Raw genomic sequence first — 11,111 nt, forward strand, 5'->3', positions numbered from 1 at the left:
AATCTATGAACGGCCAGAAAGGAAAAACATAAGCGCCCAAACCCGTAATGGTCAGGGTTTCCTTCATTGTGTGAATCTGCCCGGGCTTGGAGTAGCTGTCGTCTGGGCGGTGAGGTTGGTATCACATAGCGCACATGGAGTCAACCCTTAACACCCAGTCGCAGACTTTCTGCCTCAGGAACGATGAGAAGAATGACTTCATTCATTTACCTCCCAGGAACCTATCCCTGGGAATACAATCAGCCGAATTCAAACAATGCACGGACTGTTTGCTTTTTAAAACATGCTGTCGTGTATTTTAAAAACAATCTGTTGAATTTTGTCCATTAACGTAAGGCTCATGTTAACATTTTCTTGCCCAACCAGGAGATTGTGTGTGTTGACACCTCTTGTCGTTTCTGGGAATTCACTTCAACGGGGAGAATAACAACCAGCGGTAACATACTGTATTACACAATTTCTTTAAATTCCTCTCAGGCGACCTCTTTTCAACCACGACGCTTTGTTCCAGAGCCCATGCATGAACAATTTTTATATTTTTCCAAAGTAAAATTTGTTTTCTTCAGGTCTTTTTTTCCACTAGAAAGTCATGTTTCCCTGTGAATGGAACTTAAACCCCAATTGTTCAATTCTAAATTCAAAACCCACAGAATCTGGTCTAAAGTAAACAACACACATTCATTCTCTTGGTCCTAATTGCTTGAAATTCTACCCAGGTTTTCTCAAAGTTGATTGAATTTTACCAACATTTTCTATGAACCACACATGGATTTGGAGTTTATAGACAAACCCCAAACCTCCAGAAATAAACCCCACATCAAGAAAGTTTCATTTGGTTTCAGGTTTCAGTATAAAAATTCAATATAACTTTATAAAAAAACTGTGGAGCAACACTAGCAGGAGATGATTTCTGTTGCTGGTGAAATGCTTGCTCATGCATCACTGCTTACCAGTGCTAATTTATGTCTAAGCCTCGAATGACATGCACTCTGTGTTTTGCAGTCAGTGCAATTATGCACGTTTTATTTGCAGCTAAAATTCCAATATTGACTCCACCTCTTGAAATTACACAAAAGAGTGTGCGAGGGAACAACATTATATGGATGTGGATCGATTCTAAACCACAGATGAATGCTATTAAAAGTTGCTAAACAAACGACATAGATACTAATTGTTAAATGATCATCTATTAACTTCTAAAAGACCTAGAACCACAGAAGTGAAGGGGGTTCTGGGGAATTTTGTTTTCTTTTCCTTTTTTTTACAGTGGTACTTCTTCTGCAGGTTGGAATTAGATAAACCAGATCCAAGTGGTTTCTGTAATAAAGAGACCTGGCCCATAGAAACCTTCCCTGGTCCTTCCCACACACCTTCTCCTCTCACTAGAGCAGACACACACATCTAGGCTCAGAGAATGGCAGAGTCAAAAGACAGAAGGACCCACAGAGTCTGGGGAAATTTGCTGCTGATCAAGAACACCCATACTTACATTATCAGGAAAGATTTATAGGGCTAAGCCATGGACATTTGGGAGTTTACTTGTTATGGATGCTAGCATTATTCTTACTAATACCAAATGTATTTTATACCTATCTCCTATGTGTGTTATTTTTATCAATACTGAAATACTAAGGTATTAAAAAGAACTTTAGATTTATAAGGAGAACATTTAATGTATTGATCAGTGTCTTAATATTGTATCATATGGGATAATATTAACAACCATGAGAATTATATGATGGCATATAAACCATCTTTAGATTTCCTAATTGAAGCTATATAATTTCAATGACTTAAGTGATTGTTCCTTTTTAGTAAAAAGACTGGAAAAAAAATACCAAAGAGAACCTGAAAATTTTTGGCTTAGTAACAAAAAGAGAAAAACAAATTTTAAAGCCCTTCTCTTCACTTCCTTGACCGCTGGCTTTGAAACCTTGGCAGGTGATTTTCTCTCTTCTGCTGAGTGAGCCGAGTACGTTTGGGATGAGGGACGCTGTGCAGGCAGGAGGTGGGAATGAAAGACCTCAGGGAATCTTAGATGGAAAAACTTGGCTCCAGATTTCTATTTAATGTGCATGAACTATGTAAGTTATCCAGGATCAAAATGTCCCGAGCAGTCTAGAAAGATGATAATGACTATTTTAGATCTTTTTATTGGTACCAAGGAAAGAAAAAATATGGGACAGAGAAGTAAAAAAAAAAAAAATTTCCATGGATTTCAACAACCCAAGTGCCTCATGTTGATCTGGGAAACAAAAAAAAAATGTATCATATTTTGATTAAAAAAACTAAACTCCTGCCAACAAAAAGCAGATTATGAAATATTACCATAACGAGTAGTTAAAAAAAATGATCATAAACCTGTCAGTTAACACTTAAATTCAGTTAAATGGGGAAAAATGTCTTTTACCAGGGCATATGTTTCTGTGAATACTTAAGTACTAAATAGATATTTCTTTAGCTTTTGAGAGATGTACCTGAGGAGACTAGAACCACCAAGGTGGTAGTCATAGGGGTTATTTGGCGAAACCTGCTTTTCTCCTTGTACACTGCCCCCTTCTCCCCTTCTTTTGTAACTCTGCTCTTCCCCAGGGCAATGTCTGGTAACATCCTCATGGGAACATTTGCTGTGAGTGAGGAGAGGTAATCAACCATTTTCTTCTTTTAAAAAAAATTTTTCTTAAGTGAGAAGCGGGAAGGCAGAGAGACAGACTCCCACATGCGCCCTGACTGGGATCCACCCGGTAAGCCCCCTATGGGGTGATGCTCTGCCCATCTGGGTCTGTTGCTTCATTGTGCAGCAACTAAGCTATTTTAGCTCCAAGGTGGGTCCATACAGCCATCCTCACTGCCCAGGGCCAACTTGCTACAACCAGGCCATGGCTGCAAAAGGAGAAAAGAAAGATAGATGGAGAAAGAGTAGGGAGAGGGGGAGGGGTGGAGAAGCAGATGGTCACTTCTGTGTGCCCTGACCCAGAATTGAACCTGGGAAACCCACATGCCTGGCCGACGCTCTACCACTGAGCCAACCCACCAGGGCCAATCAACCACTTTCTATAGAACTTTCTAGTAGTTGTCTCCAGTATCTCTCTTCCTAGGTACTCTTCTCAACTTTGGCGTTCATGCCAAACACATTCTTTGACTTCCCCAGGCAGAGGTTATCTCTCCTGCTTTGGCTTCTAAAGCATTTAGTCCATATTTCTCATCAATACACTCATTTTTATGTGCTGCTATTGACCAGGGGGTTGAGCAGAAAAGCTCGATGCAGTGATGACTCAAGAGAGGACCCTGAGTTCTGCTGAGCTGGGAACCAAGAGGGGTGCTGAATGCAGAGTGAAAGACAGGGCCCTGGAAACGGGATCCAGAGAATGCCCAGAGCTGTTAGGGAGCTACCATGGTAACGGGGTCAGGTCAGGAGGTCAACCCATGAAACCTGAAGTTGCATCAACTGCAAAGAAAACGTGTGCCTAGGGCCCAGATATTGCTTTACTGGAGTTTTCAATTGGTTTCATCCATGTGGGGTATCACTGGACCACATCTGTCATCTTTGCTGGCCTGTGAACACCTTGTGACCCTCTTCTCTATTTTATAAATCTGAATTCAGTTTCACGTGCCCAGACACTGAGTGTTAAATGAGTTGGACAAATTCTGAAAGATACTGTTCACCTTATTTTATAGATGATAAACCTAGGGGTTCATCAAAGCTCTTACACCTGTTAGTGAGTATGGACAAAGCTCCAATATGTTAGTTAGAATGCGGGGTAATTTAGTGACTATCAACCTTACTGATAAGTCCAGGGACTTGGTCACACCTTATAAGCACTGTCTCTGATTTATTTGTAAAGGCTCTAGTACTTCAGTGAAGAAAAGAAAGTCAGGGGTAGATTAAAACACACAGAAAACAGGAATCTTAGTTTCATGTCCTGTGTGTGCAGAGCAAGGAGTGAACTGGATGAGGAGCAAGAATCAGTCTTTTCTGTACACAAGAGGGTCACACTGTACAGTGATCTCAAGACCACAGTGTTGAGAGTATGGATGGAGTACTGAGAGATGAAGTTTAGGGTCACGTAATCCTGCTTTCAAACAATGAGCCCGGCATGTCGCCCTTCAGTAATTTGCCGATTCTCTATTCTGTGTAGGTGTTAATACTGCAGTACTCTAACACTGGCAGTGGGCTTCATTGTGTCTTCAGTCAAACCTAACTAATGCAAATTTGACCTTGTCTGTACGCATATCTCAAGTCATTTGATTTTAGTTTTAATAAAAGTTTGTTTAAAGAAACCACACACACACACACACACACACACTTGTTTAGCATCTAGCATATATACCATACTGTTTTAGATCTAACAGTGACAGAGAAACAGGTTCAAAGGAATGACAGACACAGCATAAATGTAAGGCAGCATTTTCAAGCTCGTGATAACAACTCATTTAGGGACAGTGAAATTAATTCAGTAGACCATAATCAACATTAAAAAGGAAGGAAAGGTAACAGCGTAGAATAAAACAGGAGAATTAATAGAATGGCTCAGATGTAGTAAGGAGAAGTATTACTTTCCTGAGCAGTTTTTTCCACATGGACACACGTGTACTGGGTTAGGATGTAAAAGATATTCCTCACTGTGTGTCATAATCATGGGGTTTCAGAGCCGCTGCTTTGAGGAGTTTCGCTATGGAAAAACTAGAATTTACATGCTAATCTTTTGGGAACTAAAAGCTTCTCTCCCATGTAGCTTTTTAAAAAAAATCCTAAAAAAGAGATATTTTTAAATGTCAGAAAATGGAAACAAAAACCCATGCAATCATTGGTTTTTCACAATTCCAATGTAATATTATCTCATAGAATAAAACTTTTAATTTTTGCACTAAAAGCAAACATAATTTTTTCAAGTATGTAGAAATGATTTTTTGTATCTGTGAAAAATCTTCATGTTAATCTTTTAAACTTCCAATTTAGCAGAAGTTAATCTTCCATAAAATTACCTATCAAATATATCTGAAGATATATTTTGTGTTGTTTTTGAGCTTGGCTTAAGTAAAAGAAGAAAATAATTTGGTCTCAATGTATAACATTCTTCAAAAGCTAATAGGAAAAACAGTTAATAGGTGGAAATTAAATGACTAGAAAAACCTCTATAACATAGTAATGAACATTTTCATTACAAATACATACATGATGATAATGGCCGAAAAGTGTATTAAAAATATAAGCTAATTTTATACTTTCGAATCATGGGGATAAAGAGTCATTCACTGGGTGTGTTTGGTTTATTTCAAATGTGAATATATTTAGTTTTGTTATATTTAGGTATTACTTTATGGGACTGATGATTCTGCTTAATTGTTTAAGTTTTATTAGTATTGGGGTCTCCCTCCCACTAGTTTTGTTATACTATTGACTGCATTTTACTGTTTCATTTGAATAAAATTTAAAAGGAAAAAATATTAGAAGAGGGGATTACAAACAGAATTAAAAGTTTAATTCTTTTTTTTTTTTTTTGTCCAGTCAGATAAAAGACAGGATATGTTTACATGTTTTATCAGGGCGATGATCTCCATCCTCTCCCTCTCTGGGAGAGAGAGTTAGACTTGCACATGAACCCAGATGATGGAATAGTCCTTCTAAATAAGGCCACCAGATATTGGTAAATGTTAGGTGCTCGTGTTGAGCTTTCATGGATGAAACAGATCCCCTGAATGTCACCAGGGTTCCAGCAGGAGCATCTGGGTTCTGGTCGGTAGTCTATGTGGGGTGTACCTCATTGGCTCTTAGAGACCATGCAATTTGACAGTGAGGTGCCCTGTGGGAGGCACCACCCATATTTAAACATGGAACGTGATTGGGCTGCTCTTTGGTGTAGATTCAGTAGAGCTTTTAAAAAACTCAGTACTCAAATTGGATGCCATGTTTAAGGTTTTGAGATGTATGGTATCTGGAAAGCTTTGTCCTTTGGTCTCTTTATTAAAAATGTAACATGTCCAATCTTGAAATAGGAACTGTTTTCAAGGAGAAAGAAGCTAGGAGAGTGAGTGTTTTGAGTTCATACAGTACAAGTAACTCAGAACGTTCTGAAATTTCTATGAATATCTAGTTATGTACAGTACATAGTACTTGATAATGATAAACAACCATGTTACTGACTTAGGTACTTACTATACTATACTGTTTATCATTATTTTAGAGTAGACTTTTTCTACTTACATAAAAATGCTTTCTGTGTAGGAGTAGGCCATGTTATGCTGGCAGCAGCTCCATATATCTTGTGTTTATTGCATCTCTAGATTGCATCTTTTTCTCTTGTGCTTGATTTAATCACATGTTGTTTTGTACAGTAATGTGCTATACAGGCTTGTAGCCTGGGAGCAACAGGCTGTACCACCAAGCCTGGTTGTGCAGTAGTAGCCTGTTCCAGCTAGGTGTGTGGAAGCTCACTCTATGATGTTTGTGCAAGGAGAGAATTACCTAGGGACACATTGCTCAGAATGTATTCCTGTTGGTAAACAGCATATGATGGTATTTACAAGCACCCAGAATGGCTGTGATGCAGGTGACCTGGGACAAACATTGCCCTTGGAGCTCGACAAGGGTTCCACCTCAATTCACCTGGAAAAGAGATTAGATAGAGATTCTTTACCAATTTGAAGCTGCTTATAATGGGGTCATTTGCTTAGCGTCTGTGCCCCATAGCCTCATGATCCTCGTGGGACCACCCATGCACACATTAGAAGGGTCCAAGGACTTGGACTCCATCTGGACCCTCGTGTTTGGGCAGAGAACTAGGAGAACAATGCCCCATTCTATCCTGTTTCCCATCCTCACGGGGAGACACCTGGAGACAAGACAATCCACCCATCCCTGGTGGACAGTACATTCTGCACTGCCATACAAATGCAAGACAGCATTATCCTCCAAGAAGAGATAGAAAGCAGGAATATTCCCCTTTTCTCCCCTCATCTCTTATTCTGAAGCATTATCGCTGGCCTGTGGTGTGAGAGACTTGGGAGGCTGAAAAGTGTGAAAGGATTGTGAAATTTAAGGGTATTTAAGCAGGCTGCGTGAAGATGGAGCTGTCACATGGACTCTGGAGGATTTTAGTTTGGGGAGTTTCATTTGGTTCTGGAATGTTGAGAAAGGGATAAGACCCAAGTCTAGAGGAGAGAGTATTTTAGGCAGATTTGGTTCTTCAATTGTGCCAACTGCAATTTAGCATAATGTCAACAGAGAAAATCCCGCCATGATGACTCTAAGAGCAGGCAGCTGAGATCTACCTGGTGGGCCTGCTTCCTAGCTGTTATTCGAAGTAAACACTTCCTTGTAAGTCAATTACACACAGTTACCAACAGGTCATTTAGGGAAACCCTACTCTAGCTTTGCAACGTGAGTTATTGCATGGTGAGGTAACTTCTGGGACTTTGCTAGTACCCATTCGAACAATTATTTGTCAATAGCTACAGTTCGCTGTTGGAAACCAGGGTGAAGTAAAGCTTGAAGTGGTGTCGAATTATTATGTAAAAATCTTCACCGTGTGTGACCTTCGCTCTCCTGTCTATTGGTTTCAAAGGAAGAGCAGTAGTTGCCAAACTGAAGTGACCCTAAAGATGTTCCCAGTATAGAAGCTCTTTAAAGGAGGCTGCTGCTGGAAGTATAATGTCCATGGGTCCTTGTACTAAGGAGTGAAGGAAACTGTCCATTAAGGCAGAGCTGATGTTGCAGGCCAGGTTCTCCCCGTATCACAGAGGATCACTTGAGTGCCAGTCCTGTTAGGAGAGCATGTGTGTTTACAGGGCCCGCTCCAAAGTAAAGTCTCGAGCATAGAAAATAAACAGTGTTGTTGAGTCACTGTTTATTTATCATTGCTAACCCAGAATTCATTAATGGCACCGCCTGTCCTAAACTTTAATTTGAGCCACAAGTCCTCTCAACGTATTGCTGTGTTGCTGAAGAGACATGTGTGCCACACATTTTTACCTCGTCTGCCTTTCCGGGTCTAAGAGTTACAGCTCAGCAGTTATTAAAAACAGGATTTAACCTAAGACTAGTTTAGGTGAGTGTCTCTGATGAGCCAAGGCATGTGGATCTGGTTGAGCAGTTAGCTTTTGTTTATGCCAAGGGCTTGATATTCCCCTCATTAAAATGGTTTAAAAGCCTATGCAAGCTACTGACATTTATTGATTCCAATATATTTTTGGCTCCTTGGGAAATGTCCCATGTGGAAACTTTCACAGTTCAAAATGTCTCCTCAAGACATCTATTCATTGCCAGAACACAGCGTTTTGTACCCCAACAGCTCCCCTTAATGTTCTCCATGTCATATTCATGACTGGCCTCCAGGGCTGAAGTATTGAAATTCTACTCCCTTGGATTGATTTCACCCTCAGGAAGCTCGCTCGTGTTTGAGTCCCTCAACCTCTCTCCTTGCTCAATGTCAGGATTTACTAAAATGCTTCAATGCTGCTATATCAAGACGGGGTTAGCAATTTTAAAAAACAATGTGCCTATTTACTTAAAAGGAATATTTGTAAATCCAAGAAAAAAAATTCTGTCCACATACCACAGCAGCCAACTCTTGGTAAGTGCAAATGGAAAGCCACGAAGAGGAGGCTAACAGAGCACAGAGGGGAGCTCCCAGGCCCCAGGAGCCATGGTGCATTTCAATTTGATTCCGTTCAACCAACACTTACTCTGTACCTCGGTGTTCCAAGGATATCCTCAAAGGGACAAGAAAGATAGTGGGGAGGAGAGATAACTTGATATTGATTCAAAAGTCATTGAGAAAAGAAAAAAATTCTCTCTAGAAACCAGTTGGCAATACCAACTTGCACAGACTTGGAAGGAATACAGCTTTGAGAGGTTCTGCAGCATCAGGTGGTAGACTGACTCCCAAATCCCAGACTAGTCCATGGCAAGGGCACACGCAGGAGAGAACACAGTAACACTGTACTGGAGAGGCTTTGGAAACTGAATGGATACTGGAGCAGTACCCCTGAGAAGGTGGATTGAATCCAGCTGGTTAATTGCCTGCCTACACAGAAGTATCAGTATGATCCGCAGGGTAGAAAGAAGGCCCCGAGTCTCCTAACACAATATCCAGAGGGTCTAGGTTATAATCCAAATTACTTGGCAGATGAAGAGCCAGAAATGTGTAATTCACAGGGGAAAATACAATCGACAGATTCATAGGTTGAGATAACAAAGACGTTGAAATTACCTGACAAAGACCTTAAAGCAGATATTACAAAAATGCTCAAATAAGTAAGGACAAACATCCTTGAAAGAAATGGAAAGAAAGTCACAGCAAAGTAATTAAAGATATAAAAAAATCACCAAATAGAAATTTTGGGACTAATTTCTTCTTAAAAATTGAAAAATAAAAACCAAAACCAAAAACAAATGAATTTGTCTGACCTGTGGTGGCACAGTGTCTCAAGTGTTGACCTGGAATGCTGAGGTCACCGGTTTGAAACCCTGGGCTTGCCTGGTCAAGGGACATATGGGAGTTGATGCTTCCTGTCTCCCCTCCATAATAAAAATCTAAAAATCTAAAATAAAACAAAACACAAAATGAATTTACATAGTTTTCAACTATAATCTTCATGTTTTACATGAGATCCTCAGACTTTATTCACCTTATAGATGACACTTTGTACACTTTTACCAACCTCTCTCTTTTTCCTCCACCTCTGACAACTGTTTTCTACTCTCTGCTTTTCTGAGTTTGACTTCTTCTTTTTTTTTTTATTTTAGATTCTACATGTAAGTGATACCATGACACAATATTTGTCTTTTTTCTGGTTCTATCCATGTAACAAATGGTAGAATTTCCTTCTTTATTATGACTGAATAATATTCCATTATATATACCACATCTTTATCTATTGACACTCAAGTAGTTTTCACACCTTGGCTATTGTGAATAATGCTGCATTAAACATGGGAATACAGATATCTCTTTGAAATCCTGTTTTCATTTTCTTTGGAAATATACTCAGAAATGGGATTGCTGGATCACATGTAGTTCTATTTTTAGTTTTTTGAGGAACCTCCATATGGCTTTCCATAGTAGCTGCACTGACTTCCAATCCCACCTACAATGAACAAGGTTTCCCTTTTCTGCCTGTCCTCACCAACACCTGTCACCTGTCTTTTTGATAATATCTGTTCAGGTGTTCTGCCTATTTTTGAATTGGATTTTTTGTTTTTGGCTATTGAGTTGTGTATGAGTTCTTTATATGTTTTTGGGTATTAACTAACCCCCTTATCAGATATTTGATTTGCAAAATTTTCTTCCATTTCATTAGTGGCCTTTACATTTTGTTAATGATTTCCTTTGCTGTGTAGAAACTTTTATTATAGTATAATGTAGTCCCACTTACTTATTTTTATTTTTGTTACCTTTGCTATTGGTGTCAAATCTAAAAAATCATCATCAAAGACCCTATCAAAGACCATACCACCTATGTTTTCTTCCAGGATTTTTATGGTTCAGGTCTTATGTTCAAGTCTTCAATCAAATTTAAGTTGATATTTGTGTACGGTGTAAGACAGTGGTCCAATTTCATATCTTTGTATGTAATTGGCCATTTTCCCCAGCACCTTTTATCAAAGACACTATTGTATATTCTTGGCGTCCTGGCTGGATGGCTCACTTGGCTGGACCATTATCTTGCAATGTATATTCTTGGCTCCTTTGTTATATTAACTTAAAAGTCTATATCTGGTAAAAAATATTCTTCAGAAGCAGAGAAAAAACAGCCTCAGGCGAAGGAAAAGTAAAAGAATTTGTAAGCAGACCAGTGCTAAAAGAAATGCGAAAGAAAGTTGATCAGAGGAAAGGGAACTTGAAATAACAAGAATGAGGGAGGAGCAACAGTAATGGATCTATCTGGGTAAATAGAATAGACTATTCTATGGAACTCTTTAAAACAGGTTTGAAAATTGAAAGCAAAGATTTTTGACACTATTTTAAAACAATTTGTTCCAGAAAAATAAAAGAGGAGGGGACAATTTTCAACTCATGTTATGAGGCTAGTGTAACCCTGATACCAAAACCAGATAAAGACAGCAGAAACAAACAACAGTAATAAAACCAAAGGCTAATATCCCTAAT

The sequence above is a fragment of the Saccopteryx bilineata genome, chromosome 3 (genome assembly GCF_036850765.1).
Source record: "Saccopteryx bilineata isolate mSacBil1 chromosome 3, mSacBil1_pri_phased_curated, whole genome shotgun sequence".
Taxonomy (NCBI): domain Eukaryota; kingdom Metazoa; phylum Chordata; class Mammalia; order Chiroptera; family Emballonuridae; genus Saccopteryx; species Saccopteryx bilineata.